This window comes from Haliaeetus albicilla, chromosome 3 (assembly GCF_947461875.1).
Source record: "Haliaeetus albicilla chromosome 3, bHalAlb1.1, whole genome shotgun sequence".
Lineage (NCBI taxonomy): Eukaryota > Metazoa > Chordata > Aves > Accipitriformes > Accipitridae > Haliaeetus > Haliaeetus albicilla.
The window spans coordinates 56,880,297-56,896,576 of NC_091485.1; the positions used below are offsets into that span (position 1 = coordinate 56,880,297).

At 38.9% G+C, this 16,280-nt stretch overlaps 1 protein-coding gene across 8 annotated transcripts in view; it reads left to right on the forward strand.

Annotated features, from left to right (window-relative positions):
* The window catches only part of OXR1 (oxidation resistance 1), a 302,655-nt gene that overhangs the window by 187,459 nt on the left and 98,916 nt on the right, over positions 1 to 16,280 (forward strand). The gene's annotated exons all lie outside the window — the stretch shown is intronic.

Here is a 16,280-nt window from a genome sequence, read left to right on the forward strand (position 1 = left end):
CAGAGCAGTAGCTACTGTGCTTTAGCTGTTCCCAGCTGGTTGCTGGCATTTTAGGGGCATTCCCAGCAGGCATACTTCAGAATAGCTGTCTGATTACTGTAGACTGGGGCTCTTGATGAACCACCCTTAGAACAGTAGTGATTCAACAGGCTGCGGATGTGGTTTAGAATTTAACCCTATTTTTGTAAAGTGCCTAACACACACTTAATTTCTATAAAAATAATTATGATAACCATAGCTTGCTTTGGGACTGTGCTCCAGTGTTTCAGGAATATCTCTGGCATTTCAGAGTTTTATATAGAGATTTTATCTCTATCTGTAGCTATGAATGCAAAAAAAAAAAGAAAAGAAAAAATCAAAATAATTATTTCCAGAATACCAGGTATTATAAAAGATTAGCAAAAGAGTTTAGTGCTCAAAATATTTTATTAGTATAATTAGAAAAAGTCTTCTATAGGAAAAAAATTATTAAAATATGAATCTACATGAGTGTATAATAACCTTACCATAAATTATTATAATATTTATTTATAAGTGATACTTGAAATGGCAAAGAAGATCTTGGGGCAAAAGGAGGCTTTATTGAATGATTGTTTAAGTTTTTTAATTACAAGCAGTAATGTAGGAAACATTTCTCTTCTAAATCTTTTTCCTCCTTTGCCAGGAGGAAATGTTTATTTTGTTCCATAAACAACTTTGATGTACCATATATGTTTCATCATTTGTTCCACTCCAGGATGTGCAAGTTTCCTTTAAAAATTCATTGCGATGTCTGGATACATTATATTTATTGGACATTTCCAATCTAGGATAGTCTGTGACAGATGATCATAGAATCATAGAATACTTTGCGTTGGAGAGGACCTTTAAAGGTTGTCTAGTCCAACCCCCTCCATCTAGGGGCGTTTTCAATCTCTTTGGCATCTGGCAGCAGGTCTAAATGTGAGCTTGGTACCATCTATTAGAAAGAACTCTTCACAACAGCAGCTTTTTCAAATGTGAAATCTAACTGTATGGAAGTATTAACTTGAAACTCTTTTCCTTAGTAAGACAGGAAGAGCAAGAAAAATAACCTAATTATAAAAGTTCAGCCAGGTCCAGCATTCTATGATAAAGTTTCAACTAGAATTTTCTGTTTCTCATTCCTCTACATGTCAAGGTAATAAATTTTCACTGGAGAATTATTCAATTTACCTTCAAAGGATTAAAATATATCTTGGGGTTTATTGCAATAGCTTTTTTTAAAAAAAAACCAACCACTTTCGCAATCTACTGAATCACCAAGAATGAGGATGTCAGGTTTATAAATATGAATTAAGGATTACATTACTACTGGTAACATCAAAGATAGCTGCAAGCATATGATCTATCCAGAAAATGCTGTTTTATTCCAATGTGTAATTAGAAAAGTTGTATTTGTGGCTTTGAATTCCTCACCTCTATACAGATTTATTCCTACAAGTCTCTATTCTTATGGTTTGCATTTTACATCCCTAGGACATTTGGATTTAATCAGAATGTCAACAGTGCCACCGAAGGAAGACTGGGGTTGAGTTTTAATATTGGAGGCTTGGCTAGTTAATGAAATTGATGTGTTTGCTGGAACATACACTCAAGATTCCCTTGAAAGCAAGCCCAGATCTAAAATTTCCAAGACAATTTGTAATACTTTCAGCCAAAAGACCAAACCTACCATCTGTGAAGTTGAAATGTAGTTTTGCTGCGATTTGCAATAAACAGACCAAGGTCATGTGAAAAATCTGCATATTGGCAAAAGTCTGATGAGGGAATCTGGGGCTGAGGATGATGGTGCTTACCTTAGTGATGAGGGATTCTCATGCAGTTCCTCCATTGCCTGCAGCCTTTGGTTTGTATTTTCATATGGCTCCAAGGTCTGGCTACCTCGTGAGATTAAAAGGTGCTTTGCTTCAACTGCCTTTGTCCTGATGCGCATCCCTTCTAGCATCAATATTGTGCCCACAAACAATTTGCAGTCAAAACTTACAGCTTTCATCCAGAGTACTCAGAAGTCACCGTTAGAACCAGAGTTACACCAGCATCACAGTCAAGCTGCTCTTACTGCTTGACTATAGATTCTGTTGCACTATTTCATGCGTTGTAGGAGATGGATTCAATTACCTTTAAATCACCTCTAATAAAAATGAGAAGTCAATTAAAATGAATGCAGTCTTACTAACGTAATGCTAATTTCAATGCTAACTTACATTCTGGGGTTGGAAAGTTATCAAAAAGGTTGCTTGTTGCTTTTATTTAAGTTCGTAATTGATACAGAAGAACCACAGCTCCTATTTTTAAATGTGCTTATGTGCTTTCCTTATGTAGTGCTGCATATCCTTTATCCTCTATTGCTATGAAATATTTGGTTAACTAATAACTATTTTAAGGAAAAAAAAAATTGTCATAGAGAAAGCAACTGCATTCTGTTAAATATCCTTCCTGAGAACTCAATTTATGAGGTGCTTTTCATTCTGGTAAAGCAATTTAGCCAAGATTTGAAAAGCTCCAGCTGAAGAGAAGCTGTGGACAGTTTCCATGGGCTCCCAAATGTCATATTTCAACTACTGGCAAATATGCCCCCTCTGTAGGCATATAGCTGCAATGCAGAAATTTAAGGGAAGTAATATCAAAAGGATCACCTGCAGATGCAAACTGCACTGAAAAGTCTCTGGAAGGTAAACGGGACTGGAGGAGAGCAGGGAGAAATTACTGCTCTTGTCAAAAGCCCCTCTGACAGTTTATGTCTTTACTTACTGACAAAACATTTGGAAGAACATAGCAGGTATAGCTTGTGATTCCATTTTCTTTATGTAGAACTGTAATTGTCATGGGATACAGATTGGAAGACTCTGAAGTTCTTTCTCAGTGCAGCATCTTTCCTGAAGGACCTGCCTCTGGTGGACAAAATGTTTCTGCAATAACAGACTGAAGCCAGAAGTTTTGGGGTTCAAACTGTTGAATCCAGGTTGAGTCAGAGATGATCTTCAGCTCCTGCCTGTCTGTTTGGCAGGAATACTTACCTGCACCCTTTACTAAGGAAATTACAGAGCACTCTTTCAGAAGCATAATAAATGAGAACATTATGTCCTTAGAATACACATACACTTTGATAAGTGATAGCTACCTTAAAGCCAAGTGGAGAACAATTATATAATTTCTGCTTGACAAGATGCGGTGGGGGTTTTTTGTATACAGTGCTGTCATACACAAACAGCCTTCATGTTTTACCCTCATTCATGTCTGATTTTGGGACAGACAGCTCATGTAGGGCTTTAGCTTTAGAGTCTTCTCCTTTTCTTCAGAAGATTAGAGATATGAGTATAAATCTGAAGATTTTGTTCTTTTTGAAGTTGATTACAAGCAATATAATTTACTAGTCTTTGAGGAGGAAAAAAGGAGGAAAAAAAAGAAGGAAAAAAAGAGGGACCAGTGGTGAATGCATTTTGAGGAAAACTGAAGGGACACTGTGTAGGCCCGTATTGCATATGTGTCCCTGAATAAAATTGTAAGCATTCAAAGACTTTGTGACTCATGCAGTAGGACATGAAAGGGAAAACAAACCACCTCCAGAAAAATGGGATTTGATTCACTTTATCCTTTGTTTGTTATGTAGCCCACCAGCCAGACCTAGTAGGAACTTCACACCAAATGAAATATTACTGGAGCTATGGGATGCAAATCACAGAATCATAGAATCATAGAATGGTTTTGGTTGGAAGGGACCTTTTAAGATCATCTAGCCCAAACCCCCCTGCCATGGGCAGAGACATCTTGCACTAGATCAGGTTGCTCAAAGGCCCATCCAACCTGACCTTTAAAACTTCCAGGGATGGGACATCCACAACTTCTCTGGGCAACCTGTTCCGGTGTCTCACCACCCTCACCATAAAAAATTTCTTCCTTATGTCCAATCTAAACCTACCCTCTTTCAGTTTAAAATCATTGTCCCTTGTCCTGTCACTACAGGCCTTGGTAAAAAGTCTCTCTCCATCTTTCTTATAAGCTCCCTTTAAGTATTGAAGGTCTCCCCAGAACCTTCTCTTCTCCAGGCAGAACAACCCCAACTCTCAGCCTTTCTTTATAGGAGAGATGTTCCAGCCCTCTGATCATTTTCGTGGCCCTCCTCTGGACCCACTCTAACAGGTCCATGTCTGTCCTATACTGGAGACCCCATAGCTGGATGCACTACTCCAGGTACGTTCTAACGAGAGTGGAGAAGAGGCAAAGAATCACCTCTTTTGACCTGCTGGCCATGCTTCTTTTGATGCAGCCCAGGATACAGTCGGCTTTCTGGGCTGCAAGTGCTCATTGCCAGGTCATATAAAATTTTTTACCCACCAGTACTTTTCCCCAGGGCTGCTCTCAATCCGTTCATCCCCCAGTCTGTATTGATACTGGGGATTGCCCTGACTCAGGCGCAGGACCTTGGACTTAGCCTTGTTGAACTTCATGAGGTTTGCATGGGCCCACTCCTCAAGCCTGTCAAGGTCCCTCTGGATGGCATCCCTTCCTTCAAGTGAATCAACTGCACTACTCAGCTTGGTGTCATCTGCAAACTTACTGAGGGTCCACTCATTCCCACTGTCTATGTTGTTAATGAAGATATAAAATAGTGTTGGTTGCAGTATGGACCCCTGAGAGGCACTACTCATTACTGGACACTGAGCCATTGACTATAACTCTTTGGACGCAGCCATCCAGCTAATTCCTTATCCACCTAACAGTCCATCCATCAAACCCATATCTCTCCAATTTAGTGGCAAGAATATTATGAGGGACTGTAAATAATTCACTTCATCAGCATAGCTTCATTAGTTGGTGCCTTCTAGGAGGTTTAAAAAAAAAGAATCGTGGAAGTTAGGGGGCTCTATGATTTTTCTCAACCATGTAAACATGGACTTTACCATATAATATGGGTGGAACTTCCTTTATTGCAGGTGGAAGGGACAGAGGACTTTTCCTTCTCACTGAAATTCAGGACATTTCAGAGATTTTTATATTTATTTTTTTCTAAAAGCCATGGACTGGCAGTCTCCATGCAGTGGCTTAGGGTCCTAGGGATTTCTAAGAAATTACTTCAGATTTCATGCCACTGACTAAAAGAAGCTTCTAACTGGGCTTCTGTGATCCCCACCCTTCACAGCTGGATGGGGACATCAGCTATGCACTGGCTGGGACTTTATGTGACAGAAGACTTCTCAAAACACATCTCAGCATGGCCACTGGCCACTGTTTTCCTTAGGGCTTGTGTACTAGGGGCTCTTCTTTTTGCAAATCCATTTCTGAGGGGTAAAAGGACATCTCTTCTGAAGGCTGTAATACATGTTCAGTGTTTTTAAAGTGAATAACTTTCCATCCAGTAAAGAAATAAACATTTTTTTAATTAAAAAATAAATAAATCCTCTGGAAATTAAGTTACAAAGGGAAAGCTGCATATGTGAGCTGCTTGGAATTATAAAATTCTAGACAGTTCTTACTGAAGGGTTCCTCAGTTTGAGTTCAGAGCAAGATCTGGTCTGTCTCTGATGTGGCTGCAAGGAAAGATTCCCAGATGTGGAAATGACTCAGAGGAAAAATCTCTAGAATGTCCAGAATCCTTTGCACTTTTGCAGTTCTTCTTTCACAGAAATGATCATATATGTTTATGGATCCTATAGAAATTTCTCTGAAGTGTTTATTTATCCAGGCAATCTTTTCCAATCCCATCCTGCCCTCCAAGTGGCAGAGGCAGAGCTGTGCTGCCTGTAGGTTGAAGAGTTGCCCAAGAGAAGGCACTGCAGTCAGTTTAAGTTTGATGACAAAATATACAATAAAAATTGAGGATGATCCTTGGCTAAATATAAATGAGTCTTCACAGCTGACACTAAGAGCCTGAGCCATGGGGTGACTTGCAGCTTTGCTAAGTTACATTATGTACTAAGTTGTGTTCGAGCATTTGGGTATTTCTTTGCTGATAGTGCCACTGTTGTTGCCACGTGTGGCATCAGTTTCTCATAACCCATGTGGATGGAGTCTGTGAGCCCCTCCACAGAGGTCAACTTGTCACAGTGCCAGCGCAAGATTTGCCAAAGAGGAATGGGGAACACTGAAACATTTGTGATGCCTCAGCAGGAAAATGAAAGTCTGGTGCCAAGGGCCAGATCAGGGGGCTTTCTAACTCTAAATATAATTTCTTGAGTTGGGGGGTGAGGAAGAAGAGCTGAAAAAACTAGCTCAGTTTCTGTGTCCTGCTGCATCTCTACTGGCTAGTAACAAGTGCTGGTGGAAGGTGGGAGGAGGGTGTCGTCCCACCACATTATGTTTCCTACATTGAAATTGGAGTTGTGTGTCTCAGCACAGTTTGGCTGCTGCAAAGAAAGGGAGTAGAAAGAATTGCTGTCATCAAAGAGTGTGCAGAAGATACCATTTCTGCTCCAAAGTGTTTTTAAAATCTAAAATCTCATCTTATAACTTAATATGCTGCAAAATTGCACCGTTTCATCACTGCTGAGATTTTTTTGTCTCTATTTTTCCTTCTCTGTCATTTTTGTTTTCTTATCATTCTCTCATTCTCATTCCAGTAGGCATGTACTGTATCACAGCAGTGCCTGAAGAGCTGTTTATACAGTGTGAGCAAAAACCTACTGCAAGGAATATGAAGCTTTAAAAGTAAATCGGAAAACAGAGAGGGGAAAAATAAAGTATTTTCTAGGTACTCAGATGAGGCAGAATACATGCCTGCAGTCACAGGACTTGGAGCTTCAGTAAAGTTTGAAGAATCACACTTCTTAGGCTTCCCGCAGTATGTGATGTTAGTTGTGAGGAGATCCTGTCCTGCTTGTTACTCCCTGCATGCTGTTTCCCAGAGGTCACCTCAGGGGGTTCCATCAAAAACAGAAGTGGGGGAGAGAATGAAGTGCTGTCTGCGAATCCTTCATTTGCACTACGAAAAACCTATCAAGAGAGCAATAAACATTGCATGGACCTGTTTCCTCCCTTCTCTTCCAGTAGCTGTGCCCGTGCCTCCACTAACCCCTCACAGGATTATGTATGAAAGGTGTCGTATTGTGAATTTTGTGTATAATGAAGGAACTCTAATGCTGGAAGCATAGACTTCTGGAGAAAGTGGTCTTTTTACTAGTTCTACTCTTTTTCCTTAAAACTCTCCATCTCCAATGTTTGTGATTTCAATGCGGTATGGATTTTCAGATACTGAATTTCCATGCTTCAAAGACTTGTTATAGTCTCCTTTTTGCCTGCTCACTGCTAGGTTTTCCTCCTTCTGTATAAATAGAAATTTGTGAGCTGTGGGTTAGAATCCATCAGGGAAAGAAATACTCTGGAAATACAGTAGCTAACTGTACTTCTTGTGCATTTGAAGGACATTGTATCTTATGTGCCAGAGAAGAGGAACCAGTGAGTAAATAAAAAGGAAGAAACAAAGAAGTAAGACCTCCTGCACTCCAGACTACAACAAAGATAAAGTGAACCTAAGGTCTGTGGTGTGGCCTGAATACTTGCCAAAACAATCAGTCCCTTCTGTGGCTGCGTACTGGTATTACTGGCTTGCAGAATCCCCATTAATAAACGGTTTTGCATAGGAACCAATTACAAGGTACAGTTTTGAACAGATATCTATTGGAACATTCTTTTAAACAAAGTTTGTCAAAATGTACTATATTTAGACTTGTACTTTTCCACTGTCAAAACGTTACATCTCAAAACTCTGCAGAACACCCTTAGGGAGACACACATTTCTGTATTCTGTAAGGAGGCAAGAAAAGGTGTGTCTGGCATGAACAAATCTTGGTCAAATGCTTTACTTTAATTCTTCTAGTGCATGCTGGGTTTGTTCTGGAAACAATTAACAAGAAGAGAATGTTCCCCTTTCACTTTTCTCTTGATTAACCCTCTTCAGCCCAGGGTACTAGCCAGTTTATTAACATTTGGAAATAAGATTTTGTAGTGGAATAAGAGAAGCAAAGTGCAGGACTTTCAGTAGCACCACAGCGGTTCTGCAGTAAAATCTCATGGATCCCCACTCAGTGCTTTCCAAACATCTCACTCTGTGCTCTTCAAACAACCACCCTCTTGACCCCAAAACAAAGCTGAGTTAAGAGTGTGACCTAAGAAGGTAGAAGAAATTGGCCCAGAGCATCTTTTTCATTCCTGACCATGGCCATTCACTAGATTCATGTGCCTTGGAGTTAAGCCATTACACCAGTGCCATCTCTGATCAAGTACTCCTGCACTGGAGGAATGTACCAGCGTGAGACTGCCCTTTGGAGAAGTTGCAAGGATATGATTTGTAAAGCTAATGCCAGAGTGTGTACCTTCTTAGAGGTCAGCAATGCAAGATTTGTTCCTGTACATATAAGGATTTAAATCACAGTATGTGAATCATGATACTGTGTCCTTTCTTTGGAAAATCATGTGTCGAGGTTTAACCCCAGCCAGCAACTAAGCACCACGCAGCCGCTCACTCACTTCCCCCCCACCCAGTGGGCTGGGGGAGAGAATTGGAAGTAAAAAAGTAAAACTCGTGGGTTGAGATAAGAACAGTTTAATAGGACAGAAAGGAAGACAATAATAATGATAATAATAACAATAATAAAATGACAATAATAATAATAAAAAGATTGGAATATACAAAACAAGTGATGCACAATGCAACTGCTCACCACTTGCCAACCGATGCCCAGTTAGTTCCCGAGGAGCCATCCCTCTCAGCCCCACTCCCCCCAGTTTATATACTGGGCATGACATCACATGGTATGGAATACCCCTTTGGCCAGTTTGGGTCAGCTGCCCTGGCTGTGTCCCCTCCCAACTTCTTGTGCCCCTCCAGCCTTCTTGCTGACTGGGCATGAGAAGCTGAAAAATCCTTGACTTTTAGTCTAAACACTACTTAGCAACAACTCAAAGCATCAGTGTGTTATCAACATTCGTCTCATACTAATCCAAAACATAGCACTATACCACCTACTAGGAAGAAAATTAACTCTATCCTAGCCAAAACCAGGACATTGTGTCATGATACTGTGTCCTTTCTTCAGAAAATCATATCAGATGCGATAAATAACTGCTTCCTTCACTTGTAAATTTTGTCCTGCAGAACAATAGCCATGAGTTGTAATGGAAAATACGACCTTAAATGTTCATGCTCTTTGTCAAACCTTTTTAACAATAAAAAAAAAAGGCCACAGAACTCTGTTTCGTGTAAGCAGAACAGTTCTTAGCTTTTCCCCCCCCCCAATATCCCCATTGAACCATCCAGTATACAGTCCTTCATATTAAAAGGGATCAGGTAAGGCCAAGTGTGTAAGAAAAGCAGCCTTTAAAGATGCTATTTGATACTAAGTTAATACACACTTTGTTAAGTGTCTCCTCAACACAGCTTCAGGCACTTTTATGTGTATCTACATCATCAGCTGTATAAAACTATTACTATTAGCTCAGACAGTGCTTATGTGGGAAAAGAGACTGTTCTCATCAACATGGATATCAAAGAGAAGGGAGGGAAAAAAATGAAGCATTTAGCACTGTAACTCTGAAAAACAGCTGTACTTTGTTCACGGCAGGTAACAACGTCTCCTTGAGAAAACTGGGTGGGTCAGGCAGTTTATTACTGCTTTCTAATAAAGCTGTTTTAATTTACAGCCATATTTTGAAAGGGAAAATTTGTTCTTTTGGGATTGTTTGTACAGTTACTTTTTAATATTTTGTTCAGTAGTTATGTAAAGAACAAAATTTCCAAGTAGGCAGTCTGCAATTTGCTTATTGTCATACATGAAAACACTTTGCCACTTACAGTTTTCTGCTGATTCCTTGCTGTGATAGCTCGATCAGTTATTACAGAAATCACATGTGCTCTGCCCTGCACTAAAGAGCTCAGTCTCAACTTGTGTAGTGCGCTCTTTTTGCTGAGTGCACCATATTTTCATTACAGAACCAGCCCACTGAACATATGAAAAATTAATTTAGAGAAGTAAAATGGCATTAGTTAAAATATTTCATGTTTTATATAAGTGAAACCATGAAAGAGGGAAGAAGATGACTTCTGAGGAATGTAAATTACTAAAGTGCAACTGCTAACTAATGGATGGAGAATTTATTGCACTTACTGATACCTGTTTGCTGAAATTCGCTTCTTTTTTTCCCCTCATAAAAACATTATTACTACCTATAACAGGGAGCAAATGTAAAGAGCGGTATCTCAGGTAGGTTTGGGTGTGGTTGAGTGTCTATCAGTATGAAAGAAAGGAGGAAGAGCATCACCTGAAAATGGTTTGGAGATCAACCCCATGGATCTATTTGCACTTAATCTTAGACTAATATTTGGATTTTCTTCTTGAAGCATGAGTTCTGGAAAACAAAAAGCAAAGACCTTACAAAGCACTTTCAAACACTGGAGATCAGTCTGAAGGTCCTGATATTAAAGAAATCCAACTCTCTACATTATATATGTAGATGGCAATAAAATAATTTTTTATGGAGTGCCTTTTGACTCACAGCGGGGCTGACTGGCCAGCATGGTTACACTTTCATTGCCTCAGAACTTCTGCAAGATGCTGTTGGACACTAAGTCTAAAAAAGTGTTGGCAGAGCAGTTAATTTAAAGGGGCATGACAGAGAATGTAGTGGTACTAACATCTGCTTACATGAACATTTTTGTTAAGAAAAGGGAAAAATGAATTTTGAGAAAGGAAAGGACAATATTGCTTTGCAATAAAACAACCCATAGCTGCTCTGCTTTTTAATATTTATAAGAATTTTTACCCTCAAATAATGCAAAATGCCTTTGTAAAATGCAAGAGGCATGGCAGACCACAGAATTGAGCAACATTTTCCTATCTGCAATATGCCATGGCAGTCTGCCCTCTAAGGTCTAATTACCTCTTTCAAAAGACTTGTGTGATTGTGCAAGCTGCATACAATTTCTGTTCCTAATTCTTTTTCTTTAGGGTAATAATGCTGATACTTGAAGAAATATCTTGCTATCCAAACAAGTGGAAAAGCATTTAAACAGTCAAAACACTGCTGTAGATACCAAACATGTATAATAAATTATGTTTCCCAGCACAGAACATCGTCTAGACTAACCACCCAGTGGTGGTTTGTTGACTGAGACACCATTGTCCTGAGTCAGACCAGTTTACAAAATGGAAAGACAGCTTCCACATCCAGACCATTTTGGTCATAGCGTGTCATGGGCAGCACTTAGTTATGGTGAATGCAGATCATTACATTGCTCCTGAAATCCCTATTTATATCACCGCTAGAGGCTTACTCCCCTCTGCTATTTCATTCAGTAAAAATCTTTTCTATGCATCTGCCAAACCACTCATCCAGGGCCCTGCAGCACTTGCGAGCTTGTTTTGCAGGCTTACGTGCAGTCCATGTAGGAGGGGTGGAGAATGTTTATGGTACCAGCAAGTCCTTGTGTCATCCAGTCTGAATAACCTTGGAAAGTGAATGCTATAGCTTGTGCTCCCTGATGTCATCACGCCTATTAAAAGTAATATTGTACATTAAGTCTGTTGAGAAATAATGAATTGTAATGTGCTGTCTACAAGTTCTAACTGACCTCAACATTTTTGATCTTATAAGTAAACATTGCATGCATAAAATTCATATAAAGCACACTTTATAAAATGAGACTTTTTGCTATCTTGTTTTCTACCTGCTGGCTTCAAAATGTAAAGGCAAAACACTAGTCTTCACACAAATTAAGGAAAGGCCAATAGTATTTGGTGTAAAACTTACTATACATCTCATTTGAAAGAATACTGGTTTTCTGTGACTTAAAAAACAAAATACATCTGATACTAGAAGAATAATAGCTTGAAATAAAATAGTTAATGCCAGAAGTGTTGTTGAGTTTGATGTCCTTATGCAGAGAATGCTGAATAAAGATTACATAGTAAAAAGCCTGGAAACTTTATGGTACGGAGGCTAAAAGAATTTTTTAGAGGAGCATACCTTAATTTAAGAACTGCTCATTACATATAAATTGAAAATGTGCATCATATGAAAACAAGTGGTGCAGTTACATTAAATAAAATTATAGATACATTTATTAAGGCTTCTGACAGTTGAATTTCATAAAAATAGAACAAATACAATTCCTTAAAAAATACAAAGTCAAACAGTCAAATAAGGAATTATATACAAAACAGAATAATCATGTAGAATATTCTTAATCCAGAGGACTTGGGAAGCATGGAGGATACTATGAACTTAAAATATTTGTGGGTGAGTGGATGTTATGCATCTACTAAATCGCAGCCGCGATGTGTGTATTCATTTTTGAAGCAAAATCATTTCATCAGAAAGGATTTTGGCATCAGGAAGCCAGGATGACTTCAGTTTGCAGGAATCTGTTTAGATTATGCATTGTTTGGGCCACTGGTTTGTTTTATATCTGTGTATTATAAAGAGGTGACTACAATCTCAGTGCCAAACAAATCCAAATTCTCTGCCTCCCTAGAAGTGTTGAAAACAGAAATCAGAATAATGATGGTATTTATTAGAATACTTTATGCATTCTGATAATTCAATATCTGATTCCTGTGGCCTCCTGTAGGACCTGCAAGGGCTAGTTCTGAGCTGTCACTCTAGTTGCACTAGGCAGCTGAGCTATCAGAAAGATGCTTTAAAAAAAATGGCCAGCACTTTCCATGTTATCCCATACTGTTCCATCAGCAACAAGCATGTTGAGAGAAAATATAGTAGCAGTAAGAGAGGCAAGGTAAAATGTAACCTTCTGCTAGTTGATGCAGCTGGTAGTCGAACCAAACCCATAGAAAGTAAACCATAGTTCCTAGGCAATTTCTCAGTGCTGAGCAATCAGAACACCTGAGTGTTGGAACCTTAAGTCACAAGTGATCATAGCTGTTTGGCACAGTCCTCAGATTTCTCTCAGTTTGGGCACAGAACACAATTTTTGGGGAAATGCTCATAGTCTCTGTGTTTGGCCAAACAAAGCAAAGTTAATAGCTCCTAGTGCTCTGTGCTGTGCATCAACAATAAGAGTATCTTCCCTCTGACTGTGTTTTAAAATTATTTTAGCTCAGTCATGTACATTTTGCAAGTAGGAATTTTGTAGTTTATTAGAGGACTGACTGACACAGTTGTAAGACTTTGGCAAGCAAACCTTGGGTATTGCTGCTGCTGTTTTTTGGTAAAGTATCATATTCTGTAAGTCATACATGAGTAGACCATTATACTTGATAATAGACTGTTTCCAGGTTCCTTTTTAACAAAGATGAAATATTCATACAGGGTTCCAGGCTTTTCTAGTAACACTCTTCTGTAGGCCACTTAAGCTCTCAATTGTAACAGTTCTGTTCTTGACAGTAACTTTGCATGAGAGTAAAATATTATTTTGGATTACAGAAAATTTAAAATATGATCTCTCTTCCTAAAATCCCTGAATTCTGAAGATTCACTTTAATTTCTGAAGACCAAAGAATCACTTATCTTATGTCTGCACGTGGAGGAACAGTGCTGTGAAACTCCTGTGCCAACTATTTTTATTACAACATGTGAAGCAGCATCTGCAGAGTCAGGGCGTGGGCAGGCTCCTCTCCCTGCCTGCCAGCAAGCTTGGCAGTGCAGCTGTGCCAGCACGGAGGGATATTTGTTGTGCTAAATCTAAAGCTGCTGTAGGATATGTTCTCTGCCCTTTCAGAGTCACAGTTTGCTTCTCAGGCCAGTCTACAGCCACTATAATATACCCAGGATGTTTGGCAAAATCTGATGGTTGTCCTTCAGTTCTTTCTTTATTCCACATTTGCTTTCCTTCGTAGAGCACAACTTCAGAGCCCTTAATGCTTAGACATTTGAGAATTTCCTGACAGTCTGCTTGGATTCTTTTCCATACAGGTTCCTGACTTTGCTACTCCATACACTTTATGTTTATAACTCCTCTTTAAACGAAGTTATTGACACCGCCAGTTCGTGAGATTTCCAGTTTTCTGGGTAAGGCAACTGAGATGGAGAAGCCACACCAACTTCTGTTCACTTCAGGAGATTAAAACAGGGAGAAAAATGAAGGCAAAGTAATAGCTTTTCTCCCTTTGTGCTTCAAGATCTGTAGCAACTGAGGTGTCTTGTATCTCTCTGAGCCCCCAAACCTGTTCTTCTGAGCTCCCTCAGTCTGTAGAGGTCACCCCCTTCACACTGCAAATGACCCAAGGAAAGAACTTGTGGAGGACTTCTCCTGGTTGCAGAGCAAGGGGACCGGGGCAGTGTCATGGCAAGTCCTAACATCAGAATGGCTGGCCAGGATGAGGAAAAGGTAATGTTTTGCTCACGTCCAGCTTAGTGTCCTATTTCCCACACTGGCCAGCAGCAGGTGATAATTAGGGAAAGAATACAGAAGAGGCCAAGTATGGAAAGACGCTTTGCTGGTATTTCCTTTGAGCTTTAGGCAGTCTGTGGCATAGAGACTTGCAGAAACCAGAGTTTGTATCTGCATTCTTGTGCTTAATGGATCTTGGTGGACTTTCTATGAATTTTTCTAATTTCTTTCTGAACCATTCATAGTTTTGGTACACGCAACATCCTGTAGTAATGAATTCTGTGATTCAGTTATGTTGTGTAACAAAATGTTTCCTTTTCTTTAAATCTTAGTAATTTCATTAGGTGCCCCTAATTCACTTATCATGAGAAACAGTGAATAATTTTTCTCTGATTTGTTTTCTACTTACTTACATTGTATTTTTTTATCTGCTTTTCTAGAGAGAAGCAGCTTGACAGCTTTGTTACTCTTCTCAGTACGTTTTCTGGGTATGTTGCATGGGTTTTTTGAGATGGGGTGACCAACAGTACAAACTATATTCATGAGAAGAAATTAAAAAGTAGTGTAACTATATTTTTCTAATAATTCATCTTTATTTTGCCTTTCAGATGTCTGTTGACTGACATTTTCATATATCTCTTTACTGGATGGTAATAGCTCATTTAAAGCTTATCACTGTGTATGTATAAACATAGTTACAGTCGGAGGAAAACTTGTCTTTACTCTGCATTTATCAACAGTGAATTTCAACTGCCATTTTGTTTATGATCTGTATTATGAAATAATTTTCAACATTTTTCAGTAGATTTGACTTTCCCATGTAATTTTGTATCATCGGCAAACTCCATTGCCTTCTCGTTCTCTCCTCTTAGCCTAATAATCCAGTAAGTTGAAAAGCATGGATCTCTGTTGGGCTGCACTGATAATCTTTCTTCCGCTGTTGTGAAATCTGACCTCTTGCTTACTGTACTTTAAAGCATATTAAATGATAAGCCCTCTTATCCTACAATAGCTTCATTTCCTTGGTGAGGGACTTTGTAAAAAGCTTTCTGAAAATATAAGTACACTGCTATCAACTGATTATTCTTATCCACATGCTTACTGACTCCTTCAAAGAAAAAGTATAGATTTACAAACCAAGACTTAAAAATTTTGTTGATACTTTGCTATTTTACTTATCCAAGTGTCTTCTAATTCTATTATTACAATCTAATTTCTTCATGAAAACTTGAGTAACACCAGAGGTCCTTTACTACCACAAAGTTCATCAAAGCTTTCTGTGCAAAAAAAGGAAAGTTACTGGGGATCTAAAACAAGTCTAAAATATTAAAGGTTTTTTTCAGAATTGCTTTCAGGCTCCTAATAAAGATGATATTTAATTGCAGCAATTAAGAATCTGTCAGCACTACTGAACTTCAAAATGAAGAGCTGTAATTTTGGTGCTTGAAGAGACAGATGAGAAAGACCACAACAGCATATTTAATACTCTATATTTTAGAAGAACTGAGTCTTTATAATCAACCAGTATTATGGTGAATTACTAATAAAATCAAGCAATTACATTTTATGCAGAGTGAGATTTACTTATATGGCCCTGGTTTCCTGCAACAGCATCAACATCTCATGACTCAACACTACTACCTTATTTCTGCACCAATGCATCATGCATCCAGCCCAGCTGATTAGCTGGAATAATCATTCAGACTTCTGGAACAAAAATGAGACAGTTGCACTACACTAACTGCAGTTAGGGTACTGTGCTACTAGAAAGCATGCCTTTCTTCAGTAACCTTGAGCTATGAGCCATACCCAAGGCAGGACTTCAACATCAGATTAGCAGGAACTCAAGAGGCAAGTTCCATCATTACTCAAGTATCTGAATTTTTCCTTTTGTATTTAATAAGAAAAGACATCAAGGCTAGACAATAGTTTTTTATCCCTTCTATTCTCAGCATCACCTTTCCATTCACTGAAGTTT